Source organism: Amblyomma mixtum, chromosome 1 (genome assembly GCF_055824585.1).
Source record: "Amblyomma mixtum isolate Tamu chromosome 1, ASM5582458v1, whole genome shotgun sequence".
Lineage (NCBI taxonomy): Eukaryota > Metazoa > Arthropoda > Arachnida > Ixodida > Ixodidae > Amblyomma > Amblyomma mixtum.
In genome coordinates this window covers 38,745,049-38,765,837 of record NC_143012.1, presented here as the reverse complement: position 1 = coordinate 38,765,837, position 20,789 = coordinate 38,745,049, and the positions used below count along the sequence as shown (strand labels likewise).

The 20,789-nt window shown below is 52.0% G+C and overlaps 1 protein-coding gene across 1 annotated transcript in view; it reads right to left on the bottom strand.

Annotated features, from left to right (window-relative positions):
* The window catches only part of LOC149366080 (kinesin-like protein KIF2A), a 46,315-nt gene that overhangs the window by 20,953 nt on the left and 4,573 nt on the right, over positions 1–20,789 (bottom strand). The gene's annotated exons all lie outside the window — the stretch shown is intronic.

The window sequence follows — 20,789 nt, the reverse complement described above, 5'->3', positions numbered from 1 at the left end:
CGAAATGTGCGAAAGGACGTTTTTTTTTTCAGGTGCCACGCATCTCAAAGCATGACAGACACCTGACCCAAGGAGCCAGTTATGAGCCTTCTTTTCCCTCAAAATCCTAGATGTGCCCTTGGTTTTGTGAAAAGGAAAGGTGCATAACTCAATATGTAGGTGCACACCTACCCCTCCTCACAGTGAAACTGAGGTGTCCACTGACCCAGTGAACCAGTTACACTGGCTACTCCAAGGCCTCACATGCAGACACCGCTGAGACCCAGGGAATATGGCTACAAGTGCTTTCACACCACAAATGCTTTGCAAACACAAAGAAAGCCATTTCCTGTGCTCGCAAAGGCTGCAATGTAGGAACTGATTCAGTGTAGCAGCCAGATACAGGGCTGAAGCAATGCCGCAGAGGTGAAGCAGGAATAATTCAACTGCATGTCCATGATCAGTTTGCCAGACCACACATTTGGAATGCGTAGAAAAAGCAGAATGCCCAAGGCAATGCATTCGAGAAAATCAAGAAGAAGCCACCAGAACTAGCTAGCAGCGAGTACTTTAAAGGAACTCTGCGGCTACCTATACGAGAGACATGGGGAGTGACTAACAGTCTGCCCGACGCACAAGTGCACACTTTCTCCCAACTAACATGGCTGTTGGCTTCAGATCTCGGCAGATCAGCACTCCTCTGTCAGCCGTGCACTGAGCCCGATGAAGGCCCAACTTCCTTCTCCATTTTCTAGAACAGGGCTTCGAAACCGTTGTGCAGCACTTCCTCAGAGGTTGTCCTCTTTGCAGTGCAACTGCAGTAAAATAAAGACTCAAGTTGACAATGAAAGTTTGGTGCACACAATTGCGGTGCTTTGAGAGCAACAGGCAGCAAAGGCACATGGTAAAGTCATTCCACTACGAGGCACAAAGGGGGATCTTGTCACTCAAACCGGCTATTTTCGCAACGCCTTCTCTATCCTTAAACAAAAAAAAAAAATCACAGCTAGTTTCCATTTCCCTTTCATTATTCAAAGCAGTAACTTATGGCAATGGTTGTGCCCTTCAAAAGGGGGAGTGCTTAGTGTTATTATGCTTTCAATCCATTTAGCAAAATGCGCGATGCGCGTCACGTCACGCAAAGGCGATAGTGCGCGTTGCAACGAGAAAAAGCAAAGTCGCCCAGCAAAGAGGAACAAAAGAAATCCCGTTCCTTGCGCAACGTCGTCTCGGGGTCCTTCAGACGTGAAGGAGTGGGCAGCCACCGCGCGAGGAAAAAACATCTACCCGACCGCTGAAGGGGTAAAAGAAAAAGCTGCGGCGAGAGCGAGAATGCAGAGGGACCTGGAGGGAGGGACCGCCACGCGCGGGCCCCAACCGCCCCGGCCCGGCCAGGTACGCGCGCCGTCCGTTCCAAGTCTCCGCCGCTGCGCCGTCATCTCGCTAACGAGCATGACGCCGCGAGAAGCACTGTTAATGGCGGCGGCAGCGCGTTTAATAAGTCACAACTTCCGGTTTCCTCCACCCTCGCTCACTCCCTCCTTCACCGGCCCGCCGCAGGGCGGAGCATCACGAGGCGTCGCCGCCGCCGCAGATCGCGAAGATATGCTCCGACAACAAACGGACACTGGGACGGACTTGCAGCGCGAAGTTCGCACCCTTTCACGACGGAAGCAACGGCCTGAGCACGTCCAAAAGTGCCGCAGAAGAGTCGTCGCGGCGCCTAACGGCTAGCTTGAGTCGATAAATTTTTATGGCGCGAGGACATCTGCGGCCAAAGAGCGCCATGACGCAGGGTTTTTGTTCTACTCAAGGTGGGGGGCAAAGATCCGTTTCCCAAGCATTTCACCCTAAAGAAGCCGCGCATCAGACAGGGGAACGCTTGCACCCATTGCATCACCGGTGGGTACCCGGCGGCGCTGGGGATCGAACCCCGCACCTCCCGCACGCGAGGCGGATGTTCAAACCACTAGGCCATCGCTGCGGTACAAGTTCGACAGACTTCTGGGACGCGACAGGGACAAACCGCACGCTGCCTGCGGCCTTCGCCAAGGACACCAGCCTATTGCAATGAATTCTCCAGAGCAGCAGCAGCCGCAGCAGCAACGGAAGCGTCCTGACGGAGCGAAGATGGAGACAGCGCCTGTGGTACGCGGAAGAAATGACGGACAACTGGCAACGGACCGCACCGAGAATAAGAACGAGGGACGGGTCCAGGCGCAAGGACGCCCGCATCCCAGCCGCCCGCGTGCCGCGCCCAGGCCCGGGCAAATGCCAGCCCCTGCAGTGGGGTCGTACAGGTGTGCTCTCACGCAGGTAGGACAACAATGCGCGCACGGCAGGCGCGGTGCAGAGCGACACGGCGGGTCGCAGGAAGCCCGCGCGCCAAGCCGCCAGCCGAGCGCGACGGGCGGTCTCCAGAAACTAGCACGTACCGAGGAAGAAAGGCGATGTCCTTCATCGCAGTCATGCCCTTGAACCTTGAAGTGTGCCACTACGCCATCACCTCGCGACATACCTACGGTGGTGTGCCAGCGAAGCAGACGGCAGCCACAGAGTTCCGTACTCCGAAACCGCTTGGTAAGGTGACAGCCCATCGACACGGATTTCACCTTCCAAAACCGCTCCGGCACCGTTCTTTACGGACAAGAACTCCCCGTCCGACAACAAGAACTCCCCGTCCGACAACAAGAACTCCCCGTCCGACAACAAGAACTCCCCGTCCGACAACAAGAACTCCCCGTCCGACAACAAGAACTCCCCGTCCGACAACAAGAACTCCCCGTCCGACAACAAGAACTCCCCGTCCGACAACAAGAACTACCCGTCCGACAACAAGAACTCCCCGTCCGACAACAAGAACTCCCCGTCCGACAACAAGAACTCCCAACACCGCTTTAGCGCTGGACACCGTGGGCGGAGAATAAAAATCTAGAAACGCTAACTTCGCTGGGCGTAACGTGCGGCCACACGCCCACTGCAGCTACGCGCAACCTCGTTTGCGAGCCAAAGGGAGCCGAAGCGACAGCGCTGCGTTACTTAAGGCCGGGCTGTTGCACCGCGTACGGAATCCGCGCAGCCCGTATTCGAAGGCGTTCGCCGTCAAGGCAAACTCTGCAAGGCAAACAAACTCAGCATCCAGAACACCGTGGACAAGACGGAAGAATAACAGGAAAAAACAAGACTCCGAGCTCGCGGGCCACTGCAAACGCCCAGCGGCAGCGAGGCGCTCGAATTTACGCGAGCGGTCAGCCGTGGCCGAGCAGCACGCGAAAAGGGGGAGGAGGGGGCGTGGGAAAAATGCCCGAGGCCACCGCCGCACAGGCCGACACGACGAAGCAGGCAGGCCGCCTCGCAGGAACGACTAGCCGCTCCGATGCGGTTGCAAAAGATGCTCCACTGATCGGTTTAAGAATCGCCCCAGTCGAGGCTTGCAAGCGAGCTTTTCTCGAACGAGTCGCCGCGCCGGAGGCAGGGCGGAGTGGTTTACGACGCATGCAAGCCGAAGTGTAGTGGGGAGACGATGTGGAAACCGCGGCGGTCTCCATCTGCAAGGTTGCGTCAAATGTGTCGTCCCATGTCCCATGTGAAACACTGTGCCCAAGGGACAGGCCGGGGGCATGTATGTCGGGGTACAGTTTGTTCAGAGCGACTGGATTGGGCAGAATTAGAGATTCTTGCTAGGTTTGGGAAAAACTCTTGACCCTATAGTATTCCGAGATGTCCGCGTAGTTTAGTAGCGGATCTGACGGGTTGTCACACAGCCTATGAGCATCGGGAGGCCACCCTGCGTAAGAACCTGGCGGGAAGGGGAGGAGCAGCTCTTCAGGCCACTGGGCTCGCGGCCTGAGACCAACAAATTTTAAGCTCGCAATGAACGTTTTTCCTCCTCCTCCTCTGCAGGGCGCTGCGCCGCAGCCATATTGGGACCAGCACGTTTACAAGAGGCACTGGTACTCTGACGGGCGAGACACCGCAACCGCTGCTCGGTTTTGAGCGCTTGCTCCGCCACTAAAAGGGAAGGATCTACGATGGGTCGCACCCCCCCGGCTATTAAAACGAAGGTTTTAGAGTTCTTCCTCCAACCTCAGTCGCCTGGCGTCCCACGGGTCTCAGGAACGCGTATAGCATCCAACCCCACGCTGTCCAAACAGCTACGGCGAGAGTATATGCGCCCGCTGGAACCAAGGGAAGCGCAACTGCTCCTATAGTAAATCCTGACGACCCAGGACCGCTGCTAGGCCCCACGGGAACCCAGCAGAGGCCTCCTCCGGCGAGGAAGAAGCCGCCATAAAGCTGTCAGCAGTCGGAGGCCGGCGCAGAGGAGCTTCCCGCGTCTGCAACACCGCGGAGAAAAGCGGCGCGAAGCACGGAAGGAACCACATAGCAGTTTGGACGACTCAGCCAAGTGACAGAGGTGCTCTCTGCCAATGGCGAAACTGAACAATTTGACGGTGGCGACTACTAGCATACCACCCTATGACAACGCTCCATTACATGAATTACCGCGACGATTCTGTACGCCGCTAATGTTAGAGTTACTGACATGCAATTAGTAGAGTCACTGAATATGTTTTCATTGTACCGCGCCCCTTTTGCCCGCGCCGTCGGGCTTGGACGAAATAAGGATGCCACGGCCCAATGTTGCCATACTATGCTTTGCAAGGAAATCCCATAGGGCGGCGGGCTTCCGATGCATCCGGGCCTTCCTCTATGACCCGCTACACGATGTTGCTGTTACTGTGCCAACTATGCAGCGCGCATGCGCACTGGCGAGTGCGTGGCCGGGTAATACAACTGAGCGTGCGCAACAGGCGTACGCAAAACCGGTATATGCAACAGCTGGTACGCCTCCGGTGTGCTTAATCTGAAGTCGTTAGGTCACCTTCTTTCAAATTCAGATTTCTTTCGAGACCTCGACCAGGTACAACATGAGCAATTGTTTGGCCTGCTGGTAAAGCACCCGAGCCAACTTATCTGAAAGATAATTTCAATCCAGATAGCGAGCAAGTAGCGCACAGACCGTTCGGGGGAACATCATTGTGCCATGTTTTTACTTTCGTCCATGTTCCCCGGCAGGCTATTGCCGCGTACAATGTTTCAACGTTTTTCTTTTTGTCGCAGAAACGAAGCTTTCATAAAAAAATGAAGGCCTTGATTATGAGACCTCATAGCAATATGAATTATACCCAGCGGGTTCAGATACGCCTGCCCATGTGCACCTACGCAACAATTAGCGAGTGTGTGTAGGGCGTGGAGCTTAATCCGTTTAAGAGGCTTTATCTACAATCGCGGCATATCCGGTCTCCGAATGGCCTCCATCACGTGATTGCAGGGAAGAGAGGTCTGCTGCCAACCGACCATTTAGCCGCCCCCGAAGAAAGGACCGACGAGAGTCTGAATTGAAGCGCCACTGACACGTAACGATAGCTACGTCATAGGGCGAGCTGATGGCACGAGAACACAAACCGCTTACAAAGCGCCGCCTTGATTTCGCGCAGTATGGCGATAGTTACCGGCCGCTTTACTCCTCTCAGTGCACACGCGGAGCTGGCATAGTTAGAGCATGGGACGATAAAAAAAAAGACAGCAGAGGTATTCTTGATTTCCAGAAACCGGTCGACGGTTTGTCCCTCAAATTGAGGCGCAGGTCAGGCGATCGCGGTTTTTTTTTTTTTTTTTTAACGCTGCCTCACAGTAGAAAGAAGACGGCATAGGAAGGCTTGATTTCCGGAAACCGGTCCACGATCGGAGTTTTTTTTTTTTTAACGCCGCCTCTTAACTTCAGGACGTGCAATGTCTAGGAGATTTAACTAGTCCAGCAGAAACACGTGACAAGCCCGGCTGACTCACTTTAAAACTTCGAACACAAGTCACGCACACCACAGTATCAGCTGAAAGAAAAGGTAAACGGAGACAGGCGAGCAGCCAAGGTGCTTTTCATACTGGATTAACGTCAGCCCTTTTAAAAAACAAAGTTAGCTGTGCGGACGGCATCCGACGCTTAATACAGTCGTGCCCTGTTAATACGACCAGCTTTAATATGAACGCCTGAATTATGGACAGTTCTTCTGGGGACCTAGCTTTTTCAATGTATTTACGCCTCGTTAAAAAAAAAAGACAAATGAGAACTCGCTATCCGGATAATGGACAGGCTGAAAAAGCACGCAGCCCACTGGGGCCCCATGTATTTTTTTCCCGTTTTTCCCGCAGAACACTAGCGAAAATCAGTGCGAAAATGTAGATGACGTATAATGTGCGTAGTAATGTGCGTAGTTCCATACAGTGAGGGTAAAGACTGCAGGCTAAATTTACGCGTTAAAATTCATGCGTTAAAGGTACAAGAAATAAACGAGGCGGCATTTGGAGGAAAGGAAACTAATTTAAGTATTGATTGGTTTGGTTTATGGGGTTTAACGTCCCAAAGAGACTCAGCCCATGAGAGACGCCGTAGTGGAGGGCTCCGGAAATTTCGACCCCCTGGGGTTCTTTAACGTGCACTGACATCGCACAGTACACGGACCTCTAGAATTTCTCCTCCATAGAAATTAGACCGCCGCGGCCGGGATCGAACCCGCGTCTTTCGGGTCAGCGTTAAAGGCAGTTAAAGAAGGAGTTTAAGGAGAGTTCCTTTTTTTTTCGTCTTCGTCAGCCACCCCGTGCGTCTTCTGTAGCCGCAGTGTGGCGCTGGCTCCTTACACCCATACTTTATACTGGCAAGTTGCGCAGTCATCGCGCCTTACCACTTCCCGAATTGCATTAATGGCCGCGCAAAACGTTCTGTGCGCTATGTTGCAAACCAGTCAGTAGGTGTGTTGTATCGGGTTTAATGGCGCATAAGCGGCTAAGGCTATCCTGCGCCAAGCTCAGGGTATAGAAAATGGTTTTATAGAGCATGTTGTGCAAAAGTTTAAATCAACGGTGGTTTGGTTTGGTTTTGTGGGGTTTAACGTCCCAAAGCAACTAAGGCTATGAGAGACGCCGTAGTGGAGGGCTCCGGAAATTTCGACCACCTGGGGTTCTTTAACGTGCACTGACATCGCACAGTACACGGGCCTCTAGAATTCGGCCTCCAAAGAAATTCTAGCCGCCGCGGCCGGGATCGAACCCGCGTCTTTTAAATCAACGGTGGTGTAATGGACCTAAAAAGTTATTTCGTGCAACCTAGTAAATATATGAGACAAAATTTTAGATGGTAAGAGCTTTAAAGAAGGTCAGGTAACCTCTGCAACCATCCTTGGCTGCGCAAGGATGCCTGCGGAGTGAGTCCAGACTGCGGAGTGAGTACGGTTTAAAGATAATGGCGATCAGAATAATGCACCTGCAGCTTCCTAGATTGCCCGATTTCCGCTTCACTGCACGCCATTAGAAACAGAAGCTTGTTTTGCGAATTTCTTTCTTTCATCATTCGTTATTACGGACGACTCCCTTTATGGACACTTGTTCGCGACCCAAAGCGTCCATATTAACGAGGCACGACTGTATGCCATAACGGCTGCACGATTTACCGCAGCCCTTTGATGTTGCAGAGAAACCGCTGCGCTCCGCTGGGAACAGCGGATTACCTCACTAATTGCGCGCATACACGGAGCCAGATAATAGTTAACGGAGCAGTACTCGATGGCATAATGCGCCCAAGACGAGGTATGAGTCGGTAATGATCATTCGAACACAGGTTGAATTACTGCCGCTGCATTTTCAGCAACGCTCGACGTATTTGGTGGCACGTTTTCTTACCTACAATGATGCGGAAGACAGACACCAGTACGCATGAATCACGATGTGGTGTTCGCCTACGACCGCGAAATAATTTATAATCTTAATTTTTCTGTCATGCTATTTCGGTTACAGCCGAACGATGTCTGACATCAAAGCGTGGTTATATGTCACGCGAGGCATGGAAAAAAACGCGATCTCACAGCTGCCTCATCGTTTTAATTCACTGCAGTGCTGAAGCCAGCCTTCCTCACGAGCCTAAATGACGATGAGTGCAGAAGCAGGGATTATACAGCAGTTTTTTCATGTCTTACGTGACATAACCACATTGACCTCACAGTGATCGTACGGCTGTTGAAACCGAAACAGCACGAGAAAGAAATTAGACTATAAATAATTTAGCGGCCGTAGGAGGATATCACGCGATCATCCACGTATCATAATGCCTTAGGCATGATTACAACCAAGAAAACCCGCACCTAAAAGTTAGCGAAAAGTTAGGTGTCTATGTTAAGGGGTGCCCTGTTCTTCCTCCAGCTTACACCGCTGAAGCTCGGCACTGAACACCAAAATGGCGCCCATGACGTCAAGTGAATACCTCCTATACTGTTTTAAGCATGCCAACGTCAAGAGGGAGAACACTAGAGCAGCTTCGCAACAAAGCGCAACAGCGTATTACCATCGCGAACGCGACGAGACGTGCTCCGAAACCAGCAGCACGCAACTACTCATGATCCTACGCGAGCGGTGGAGAGGAGGAGCCCCCCCCCCCCCCCCCACCTCAACGCGGGCAGCGGTGGCGGCAAGGCATCAGGCGTGGTTAGGCTTCGCCCGTGCGCACGGGGAAGGAGTGGGAGTGAACAATGCCAAGGCAAATTACGCAAGCAAGACGGAAGTGGCCCGCCATGCAGGAGCACAACCCCCCTTCCCGCGGCGTGGCAGCAATAGCGGCGGCAGAATGCGAACGGGCCCGCAGCGGGTCCGGGGCGAAGGACGACTGGCGAGCGCAGACCGAAGCGGCGTCCCAAACAGTGGCGGCGGCAGCTCGCCACGAAAGGGTAGGCTATGCAGATTAGCACGGCTCGCTCGGACAGCAGCAGTCGTCGCACCGCCTGAATAGTGACACGCACCGCGCTGGCTCTGCCCCCAAGCGAGATTCGACAGTGTCAACAGAAGGCGAAAACAACGCTGAAGCTACGACCTACCACAGACTCGCGTTCGGAAGGGACAGATACTGATGTGTTCACAGATGACAATACTGAGATTTTCACGGGGGGGGGGGGGGAGCCTATGAATAGATGAAGTGAGTAAGGAAGTAGAAAGATATTTGCTTAAAACATAGTGACTGGCTAGTTGGTTCTGCATACTGGAAAAATGCAGCGCAGCATAACAAGGACGAGACGAGAAGAACGCAAACACAAGCGCTGACTAACAACTGTTTTATTGCTCTGAGCCAGCCTAGTTGGTGGTTGACAATGGAGTGCATATTGCAACCGCGCAAAACGATGCAGTACGGAGAGGAAAGCACAGGACAAGACGCGGAACTTCAACTAAAGTTCACTAAAGTTAAAGTTCCGCGTCTTGTCCTGTGCTTTCCTCTCTTCGTCCTGCGTCGTTTTGCGCGGTTGCAATATGCACTCCACTATATAAGCCAGCCTATTCTTCGCAAGTGTCGGGATACCACCACGAGGTTGATAGCAGAAGCTCTGGCGATATCAAAATGCGCAGATAAGTGTGTCAGCAAGCCCTCTGTGCGCCTTAGTGAAAAAGGAATGTCATTTCTGAACGCCAATGATAGGACGAAAGATTGGAGGAACGGGAGACAAATCCGATAATCGTGCCACGAATGCGTGAGGTGATGTGTTGGTTTCTGTTCTGTTTTGTACCTAGTTCTTATACAGGCTGGCTCAGAGCAATAAAACACAGTTGTTAGTCAGCGCTTGTGTTTGCGTTCTTCTCGTCTCATCCTTGTTACTGCTGCGCTGCAATTTTCCAGTAGAAAGATATATTCCTTCTTAATACTACAAGTTGGTCAATGGTTAATTGGGTGGTTTAACGTCCAAAGGCGATTCATGCTATGAGGGAAGCCGTAGTGGAGGGCTCCAGAGAATTTATACCACCTGGGGCTCTTTAACTGCAAGGAAATTTAACCGGCAGATTACCCCCTATCCCAAGGTAGATGGGCTCTCAAACGTGTAGTATATACCTCGAGAAAAAGGACGAGTCATACCGCGAATGGGCACAACACGTACAGGATAAAAGTATCAGATCAGAAGTGAGAGTTCAGAAATTACAACTCCACTAGACAGGACGAGATTCGGCGCGCTATATAACCAGCTAACTTGCATGCTATACATCCACCATCGACCTCACGCCAGACAACGTAAGAGGACCTCACACATCTCAGATTTATGCAAGATTTATGAAATCGGCAAAAGCAAAAAAAGCACACGAACAGAAATAAATATGAAGACGCAGCATACGAGGCACCCGACAAGTAAAAGGCAATCAGTGAAAGCAACGACCTACGTCCACATGGAGCTTTCGAAGTGAAATCAATAGCAGAGAATTAACGCCAAACGCAATGCACTTCTCAATATTACAGAGAGACCTCTAACCAAAACAGACCCTGCCTCGCATGGATGGAGTCGGACGGGACAGTCCAGTGTAAAGGTACAATTTTAATATTAATGCTAATAGCATTTAGCCTGACGCTAGAACTGCACACGAGCCGCCGCGGTGGCTCAGTGGTTATGGTGCTCGGCTGCTGACCCGAAAGACGCGGGTTCTATCCCGGCCGCGGCGGTTTAATTTCTTTGGAGGAGAAATCCTAGAGACCCGTGTACTGTGCGATGACAGTGGACGTTAAAGGGTCAGTCTACTGAATTTTATCGACCATATTTTCTTTGCGGCAACCGATAGCTCTTTACTCAAATTACCGTTTAGCCAGCTGTGGTGCCAAGAAGTGCGGTAGAACATTTTAAAATAGAATTTATTGATGTGGGAGCACATCTGTAAGAGATGGTAGTCTCATCTGGCAACCATCTGGATTTCCGCCGCGCGGCGACAAACATGGCGGCGCCCGTCGAAGCCGGGCCTAAAGTGAGCCGGGCCGGACCTCCCGCTTCGGACGGAATTCTCGTTGTTGCTACCTTTTTTAGTGCGTTCACTGGCCATAAATGGGGCCCCGGTCTTTCGCTTCGTCTCATCTCGCCTGTAAGAAAACATATAAGAGATAAATTTGCTTTATTTTAATAATTAGATTGACGATTCTGCCGCTCCTAGGCTTAAGTGGAGTCGGTTTGTTTACAGCGATTGTTCCCGTCCTGACAACCAGATGGCGCCACTACAGGCTGAGTTTATTTTTGCGTCTCTGCTAGCATACGCTGAACTAAAAGTGGGAATGTGCCTGCGTTTTGCGTACGTGTAACTATAAATATTCATGTGATTTACAGAAAAAGCGAGCGGTACGCCTTCTACAGTTTACTAGAACAAAACGTGCGTTTCTCTGACATTGGGGCATACAAATGGTACGTAGTATATTCACTTATGCTTCTACAAAAAAAGACTACCACTTTCTTGAACAAAATGAACGTTTGGGGTCGCCACCATGCTTTTTTACGCGACTTTTAACGCCGAAATAAAATATAAATTCCTGCCTAAACCGGGCGCAGACCCCTCGTTATTGATGTTATAGGGTGCCAACTACCAGAATATGCCATTATTTATACACTCATCTCGGTGAGTAGACTGACCCTTTAAAGAACCCCAGGTGGTCGAAATTTCCGGAGCCCTCCACTACGGCGTCTCTCATAGCCTGAGTGGCTTTGGGACGCTAAACCCCATAAACCAAACCAAACCAGAAGTGCACACGTACAGTACCCGAGTACATGCACCGAATCGATACCGAACACCAGAATCCACCGCCCGTCGTATTGTTGGTACGCCCGTTCCAATTGCGATGAATGACCAGTGAGATCGATTACGCGGTAATCGATCGGCGATAGCCGATAGTCGCACCATGCTTACGGAACGTCCGATGCAATACTCGGAGGGTGTGCTTTTTGCTCGTTAGATGAAAAAAAAAAATGCGCAGGCTTAGCTTGGTTAAGCCAAGAATTCGTTGCATATTGCGCGGTCTTTTTGCGCGAGGTATTGCTTGGCGGCACTCGATTTTCTCAGCAGCTTTTCCTCCGTGACGTATGTATGGATGGATAGGAGCGCCTCCTTTGAAACGGGGCGGTGGCGACCGCCACCATGCTGAGTCGTCCTTTGTTTGTTTTTTTCCCTTTGTTTTTTTTTTCCCGTGTTTTGGTGACGTCACGTCACCACTTGACGTGCCAAACCACGTGACGTCACGTCACGTGGTTTGGTGGCTGCCCGGCCGCGCCCAAGGGCTGAACTGAGTGATTGCAATATGCTACGCATAAAAAAAAAAGCCATCAGTGCCGTCAATACACTTATTAAAACTGAAACTCGGTGATAAGTGAACACTAAGCCTGTAGGTCTTGAACAATGATGTAGAAGAAAAAAAAAATGCTGACACAGGAGCAGAATGACGAACCCACAAACGCGCTTTACGTAGTGAATCTCGGATCCCGTTCTTGACGTTTACGTGCGACAAGCCACTGCCCCCTTGGCGTACCCTCGATTCAGCTGAATCGAGATCAGCGGTCCGAAATGAAGGCGGGTTCGTAAACGAGATGGCAATCGGCAGACCCGCCGCCGCATTGGCGACATTTCCTGCTATCATACGTCCTCGGAGGCCACTTGTGGCGACAGCCGGCCCGGTTCCCAGACGGCATGTACAGCACAGAGGATGGTGTCCAATGGCGCTAAGCAAAAAGTTATGTACAGTCGTTGTCAAAAGTAACCAGGCAGCATGGTTTGCTTCTAGCTTGTACAGTGGAGCCCTTACAGCTTCCCTGAAGCTGAAAGGGTCGTTAAAGGTAAGGACTGGGAGGTCTTACCTTCCAACTACTTTTTACCTTCAAGAAAGCCACAAGGGCTCCACTACACAAGCTAGAAGCAAACAATGCAGCCTGGTTACTTTTGACAAAGACTGTACATCTCTGAACAGAGTAAAGCTTAAGCCTTCATCTCAAGATAGTGTCTTTCAGATACCGCCACCAAGGAACCGAGAAGTCATGACATCGCGAAGACCCCGGGGGAAATTTGGCGTCTAACTATTATTGCAGCTAACAAGACTACTTACTGCTACATGTCGCCCGTTTCGGGAACCAAGCCTGCCACAGCTGGCACTGCAATCGGTTACAACTTAACGGCTTTTCCCCGTCAAAGGACCTCCTTCCAGCCAACGGCGTCGGTAGATTCTCACGACCCTGCTAGAGTGACAAAGCAATGAGTTATAGATGAAAGGGGATAATCCCTTCCCTCTACGGTCGGGGATAGACCCCTCTCTCCATTGTGGCTCAGCTCCGTGCATTGCCAAGCAAGCACGTTCATGACAATCGGCCGACGCCATTAGCCGGAAGGGGATCCTTTGACGAGGAAAAATTCGCTGTGTTCTTGAGTTGTAACTGAGTATAGTACGCCGAAGAAAGAACCAGTTAGCCAACAAATACCCCACCAGCAATCGATGAAACCCCGGAAACGCCCGGTGTACGGAAACCAGCGCGCTCAAGGTAATGAATTTGGGCCTTCACGGCGCCAGGGCGAGGCCTAAACGCGCCAAAAAACCATCGCGCACGCCACACGTGGGAACACGGATGTAAGCACGGCTCCAGACGCGGCGAGGGCGCCCAAGCGGAGCGCAGGCGCGCTTCGCACGGGGTGGCAGCAGGGGCCGATCAGGAGCGCGCGCGCGCTCTACCCAAACGGCTTGTTGGGAAAGCGCGACCCCCCGCGACAATGAAAACAACGATACGGCTGCGACACAAGACCGTGTGCCTATCTCTGCCGAAACCAAAACGGCCCGTGGGAAAGGATGACTGGACAGCAGAGCCAAGCGGGCGGAGAGGGGCGGTGCAGACAGATCAACCGGCGGCGGCGTGCGACGCGCCCAAATAAGGAGCCACGCTGGCCGCCGAAGACAGCAGTGTGGGACGCGCGACCGCTCCCTTTCCCCCACCTCCCCTCGCCACATCCCCGGCGGTCGCCCTTGCTGGCCAAGGGGAACCACACACACACACACACGGGCGGCGAGCTGTCACCGCGAGCCACGCTCCAACTATATCCCAACTATGCGGCACTGCGCAGCACTCTCGGTTGGAACGCAGAGGAACTCCGAAGCCGTGCGCACGTCTAGAAAAAGTTTTTGCTGCTCGGGCAACCCAGTCTAGCAACAACTAGGTTGGCGTTGCTGCCTAAAGCGCGCAATGCTCGATCTTGAATACTGTGCGCTATGGATGTTGACTACCCACTAGCCCGAACCCCGACCCTCCTAAGCTCCCCCGGAGAATATGCATACAGGAATGGACTAATCAACGCGACTGCTACAACGATAGGAGGGCCGAGAAACTGACCGGACCGCGACGAATTCCCCCCAACATACAAACACACTCCGCGGTCTGACAGCGAAAGCTGCCAGAACGATGCTGCCGCTCTTCAGTTTTTCGGCACAGCAAAATATATGCCGCAGCCCACAGAAAGAGCGAACGGGGAGGAGGGCGCGGGTGCCGGAATTGCCCAAGTTTATGTCAACGAGCGATGGGGTGTGGCTCGAGGGCATCGCACGCTGCGACTCCCCCACGAGACACGGGGAAAAACAAAAATTAGCGCAACATCTGTTATTGCAAGGGTGAGCGCGAGTGAATACCGTATTTTTGCGCGCATAACCCGCACCCAAGAAAAAGCGAACTAAAAATGGAAGATGTGGGACGGGGATTGCGGCCCGGCTTCAAGACAATATGCGCCGGCTGTCACGGCGAGTCTGCAATCGTGATTAACGCACCGTTATATAATACAGCCGACTAGACGAACTCAACAAAAACTAAAAGAAAGAAACGAACTAAAATGAGACCAAAACCTTAATGGGAGTGTCAATTAATGTCAGCCTTTTTTAAATACTAAACTTCATGTGGACGGAAGTAAATCGTCCGTCCGAATAAACCGGAAGTTCGAATTATCCGAGATTCCAGCGTAACACACCGCTATCTACCGTAAACTGATAACTTCCGAGAATGCTCAACATTACTTTTTACAATTTGAGCCCATCGTTCCACTTTGCAAGTTTCAGTCCTCAGTAATGCGTTGCAATTATTCCCCCCAGTTGAATAACTCGACAACGCCATGGGCAAATTGAAGGTCGCCAAGGCGCCATTCTCCATTGCGACAGCTAACCTCTCGGAACATTTAACCCTCAGAATACCTTGCGTAAAACCCAGTGAACGCACCAACCGCTTTTATAGCGAAAGGCACCTTTAAAGGGGACACTGCGGACAAACAGAAGTTGGTCTGTATTTGATACACGCTAAACAGAAAGGAGTAGAAAGGGGGTAACTGCTACTAAAAGTGGAGTAAAAAGCGGGAAAGGGAGTAATAAGGGAGTGTTAAGATACATTACTCCCTTTTTAATCCCATATAGGCGCATTCATGCTTAAAGAGCAAGGTACTGCGTTCTAATCGGAGACCACGCTGACCGAAAACGGGCCTTTTATATAGCTAGAAAAGACCCAAAACAATGCGCCGCCATCACCGGACATATCTGGCAAGTAAGAAGGGTACGTCGACACCGATCTTTTTACTGATGATTATTTAAACGCGAAAGCCTCCAATATGGCCCCTTAGCAACGAAATCCGGCGTCGTTGTAGGCGTCCATGAAAAGTGGTACACAACCCCCCCCCCCCCCCCCCCAATGACGTCACTACAATGGCAGCACTAGCCTGACAGGAAACTAAACGGGCGGCAACGTTAGACACCGCACAAACAGCGGTAGCCATCAGAAAGCCGTCATAAAGGTCCCCGAGTTTGAGCATCATTCGGCTAAAATGGCTCCTGGGTGATGAAACAAGAGGTTCAACGTCGCGGTCCCACATAAGCAAAGAAACTGTCGCTTCTCGAGGAATAAAGGTGAAGCTATAGTGCATGCGTTGCCTTACGGCCATGCTAATGAGTAGGTGTGTCATTAGAAAGGAATGAAAGCTTTCGCCTTCTTTTAGATTTTAAATCCAATTCTCTCTGTGATAAACGAGTATTTTGCTGAGAGACAAACGTCAAAAGAAGTCTACACGAGAGCCAAAGATCCATTTTTTACTCAGAACTGGAATGAAGTCTGCCTCGACGAGCCCCTCGAGCGACATCGCGCTTCCGTGGGCCGAACGGTGCAAAGCTCGCCATAAACAAAGCGCATGAGGTAAGCGCGCCTCCACAAACACAACAGCTGAAATCGACCACAGTCTGCCCCAACGTTTGCTCGCTCCATTGCGGAACTGACGAACGATTAAAATTAGCACTTCAGCGCGTCTGAAAAGGAATGCGCGGTAGCCATCCCCGAGCTTGCACACAAAAGCGGCAAGTGACAGTCTCGTTCTTATTCCTGGCACACCTTATCGCACTTATCGGGTTACGGCACGCTCGCTGCCTCAGCCCCTAGTCATCGCAAAAAAGAGGTGGGGTGGGATTCAGCACGGGACGCTGCGTTGGAAGGGTCGTTCGCAGAGCAATGACATCACATATCATCCAGGTTTCAGAAAACACACTGAAGCCACACCCGCCGCGGTGGCTCTGTGGTTAGAGCGCTCGGCTACTTGAACCGGAGTGCCCGGGTTCGAATCCGGCCGCGGCGGCCGCGTTTCGATGGAGGCGAAGCGCAAAGGCGCCCGTGTGCTGTGCGATGTCAGTGCGCATTAAAGATCCGCAGGTGGATCGAAATTATTCCGGAGCCCTCCACTACGGCACCCCTTTCTCTTGTTCTTTCACTCCCACCCTTACCCCTTCCCTTACAGCGCGTTACTGGTGTCCACCGAGATGGGAACACAATGATTGCTCCATTTTTTTCTGCTCAAAAACCCATCCTTTCTGAAGCTGAATTCAAAGACGCTGTACACTACACGGTGGGACACAGCTCAAGAAGAAAGCTCTGTGAATGCTCCCTCTAAAAAATGCCCTCCAGGTCGCAAAGTCTATTTGTTAGGCGGACATTCGCGGCAAGTGACCGCACAGATGGGAAATGAGGGGCACTAAAACTCCCTACCAATGGAAGTAGGAATTTGAATAACATAGGCACACGAATTTAGAGAGCGGCGACCTCGAAGCTTGCACTGGAATGTGAACAGTTGGCGAAAACGAGAAGAAACGCATTATGAGCACTCAAGAAACGAAGCGACCAGCACATGTAGCTTCTACGTTGTTCCCCCCAAACAGTTTTGCTCTGGAGAAATAACAGCAAATAATTTTCAACTTAAAACTCAGGAAAATGTCTGAATTCGCTTTTGCGCGCGAAGTGCGTGTTCTCTGTCGCACTGCAGCTTACGAAAAATGTTTTTCGACCGACGTGGTTGTCCTGGTAGAATCGAGCCGCTTCTACACCATGCCCCAGAGGAAACGTCCTACACTCTAGGCACGAATAAGCACTACATGGGAGTAAAAAGGGAGTAAGAACACTCCCTTTTGTAAAAGGCAGTGAACTAGAGGAGAGCTTACGAATAAGCCCTATATGGGAGTAAAAAGGGTGTACGAGTACTCCCTTTTCTAGAAGGAGTCAGCTAGAGGACAAGTTACGAATAAGCCCTATATGCATGGGAGTAAAAAGGGGGTATGAGTACTCCCTTTTGTAAAAGGACTAAGCTAGAGGACAGCTGACTCCCTTTTTACTCCTGTTTAGAGTGTACGCCCTCGAAATGTCCAACGCTACCTGCGCCGATGCAATGGTGCGTTTCTCTCCGGCGCCGCTCGCAAAAAGAAGGCGCAGCCGAGATGCGGCCGGAAAGACCGCTTAGGAATCATCCCAGGAACGGCGCCCCGCTCCACGAAAGAGCCGAGCACGGACGAGGCGATAAGCGCGAACGTGCCGCAGCGCAAGCTACCCACCGAGCCGGCTCTTCCGTGGGAAAAAAAAGAGCGATAGAGCGGCTGGCTTTTAAACAAACAGACCGGACGGCCGGGAGCGAACGCAGTACGCCCGTAAACAACGAAGGCTTCGCTCAACCCTTTCGGAGCCGTATGGAGTTTACATAGACAGACTCGAGAGCGAAAGTGGCCAGCCGCACTACCACGCGCGCAGTCTACATTTTGGTAACGCCAGCAATTATTCCACAGGCCATACACAAGACTCGGCAATCTGGCGTCTATGATTTGATCTACACACAGAGCGAGGGCAGCTGGGTAAAAATAGCGGAATGGTTCACGTATTCTTGGTTTGCACAAGGCGGGAGTCACGAGACCTACATAAAACCCACAGACGAGGAGCAAGCAAAGCTAGGGCGTATTCGTGAAATTGCAGAAATGTTATAGAAGTTCTGTCCTGTAACAACAGTATCCATAGGAAACCGGCAGGTACATGGCGGCACTAACATGCTATCATGACGAAAACTTACGGTATTAGAATGACTGACAGCATTTCTGCACTGTCTTCTAGAAATCAGCGTGCGGAGAAGTCTTCGGACATTTACCACATGGTGTGGGCCTGCCCCTCCAACCCTGCTATCCCCCCTCACCCCAACCCAACCCGGGAGGACTGGGAGGCGACCCTGCTCGGCTGCTCTGACCTGCAGGCCCAACGGGCCTTGGTCGCGCGAGCCCGGGCGGCGGCCGACGCCACTGGGGTCCCGAACTAGGGACCTCCACCTAGTACTTGTAAGGGCTGGCCCCCTCTGGGTCATCTCATGCAATACCTCCAGTAGTGCATGTGTAAATAAATGTTTTCCACCACCACCACCACCATCCAGGGGGCGCGCGTATACCGCTCTCAGAAATTTGGGGGCGGTTACAGACGGGCTGATACTCGTATCCACACATATTAAGCAAATGGTACCCGCAGCAATAAGACTGTAAACGCAAACTTTGCAAGGGACGGGAAAACACGACCCACATGACACTGACATGCACACGCTCAGAAAACAATTCAGAGACCATTAAAAATGAAGAAACATGGGAGTATCTGACCGCCAGGTCAGAAGGAATCCTGGCCTACTCCTAGGTTAAAACCTCCTCGAATTTGATCGAAGAAATGGAAGTCCTCTCTCTCCTGGCTACCAGTCCGTTAGAAGTACAACTATATTCTATTAGACTAACTCGTTGATCTTGGGCCTCTAGCGCAAGCATTCTTGGCGGGCGGCGTAGCAGAGGGTTGTTGTAGCACTGCTTCCTCTCCACTCTGAACCCCTCTCCCCAGCCCGGAGCCCGCAAAACATACCCACAAACGCGGGGCGCCGACGGCGGGCGCAGTTAGTTTTCGGGGGGCGCGTTTCATCGCTCCAAGAGCAGCTAAGCCATGACTAAGCGCGCCAGTGACCTCACCCGCCCCCTCATTTGACAGTCGCCGCTGCTATGTTCCAACATCTCGCGGCATGTCGCAGCCGAGGAGGATTTCCGCTGAAACGCGGGCCTGCATATTCCCTCTCCCACGAAGCCTGCCGCGCAGAGAATGGCGCAGCAGCAACGTCGGAAATGAAAACTAATTACCCCGCAACCATCAAAGATGCTGCGAAATTTCTCAGACGGCTGGCCGTTTACCCCCCTCGCTTCAAGAGACAGAAATAGAGCATTCGATCGCGCGACCGACCTTGGGATTGGCAGCCGAACGGCATAGCCTCCGAGCCACTTCGGCGGTTTGAAATGCGCGGGACCCGAGAAGCTGTTAAAATTGGTGGGGTTTGAGGACGGTAAACAGCGCAGTAACCGTCTCACTTCTGCGTGGACACCTCAACCACGCAATGTGGGAAGGCAGGAAGGTGGGAGTGGAATAATGAGACGGAGGAAGGTTTGGTTTTACGGGGTTTAACGTCCCAAAGCGACTCAGGCTGTGAGGGACGCCGTAGTGAAGGGCTCCGGATAATTTCGACCACCTGGGGTTCTTTCACGTGCACTAACATCGCACAGTACACGGGCCTCTAGAATTTTGCCTCCATTTGAAATGAGACCGCCGCGGCCGGGATCGAACCCGCGTTTGTGTTAGCAGCCGAGCACCAATAACCACTGAGCCACCACGGCGGCGTAAAAGGGAGACAGAGGTGCCGTAGTGGAGGGCTCCGGAATAATTTCGACCACCTGGGCGATCTGTTAACCTGCACCGACATAGCACAGCACAAGGGCACGGACTGAACACTAAAAGCCGACCGACTTTGCGAACGGCCATTGTGGCTTGCCCGCCTCTCGTGTCTTGCGGCCCCGGCCTCGCATGTCAGGATAGCTTCGCATTTGAAGCACTTCGAAGCTTTTTCGCTCCAGTTCTTATTCCGAGAAATGCTTCGGGCAGTCCACCTTTGCCACGGTAGCGAGCGACTGAGTGACGGCCTGCTCACGCGCGTCGTGACCTTTGACGTCAGCGTTTACTCCGACGTCACACCGTCGTGAAACCGGCCCACCTTGTAGTACACCACTACGACACAAAATGCACAGAAATACGCATTTCACACAACCGCTTCGCACATGTGCGCCTTGTCCTCCACCGAGCTAAACCTGTTGGTAACCGCCAGCTCCTAGGGCGCATGCGCAGTTCATGACGGTGACAGGTGCAAGCGACAGGTGCAGGTACGCACCTTCCACTTGGCAGGGGCGGCTGGTGCCCCGAAAAAACGGATTGAGCCAGCGTCGCCTACGTGCGTTTGTTTTTTTGTTTTCCAAGTTTTCAGGGTATCACACGAACTTTCGCGCGCTCCCCAGAGGGCGCCATGTCTTGCGGGAAAAAAATTGGATTGAAAGTCAGGGGAGGGTTCACTTTCGGTGCGACACAAAGCACGAGGTTTCCAAAAAATGTAGCCAGTGCGGACAGCGTCTGGATATCTGGTAACTAACCCTCGCGTTCGCAGAAGGCTTTCCGAGAACTGTTGCCAAAACAGCGAGGATCTGGCTCGGCTCGACGCTATGTAAAAAAATACAAAACAAAAACATACCGCGCTCCATGCAGTGTATTTCGTGTCGAATGTTTTACAAGCGCGCATTCAAAACAAATACGAAGCGCTGTTGACATACG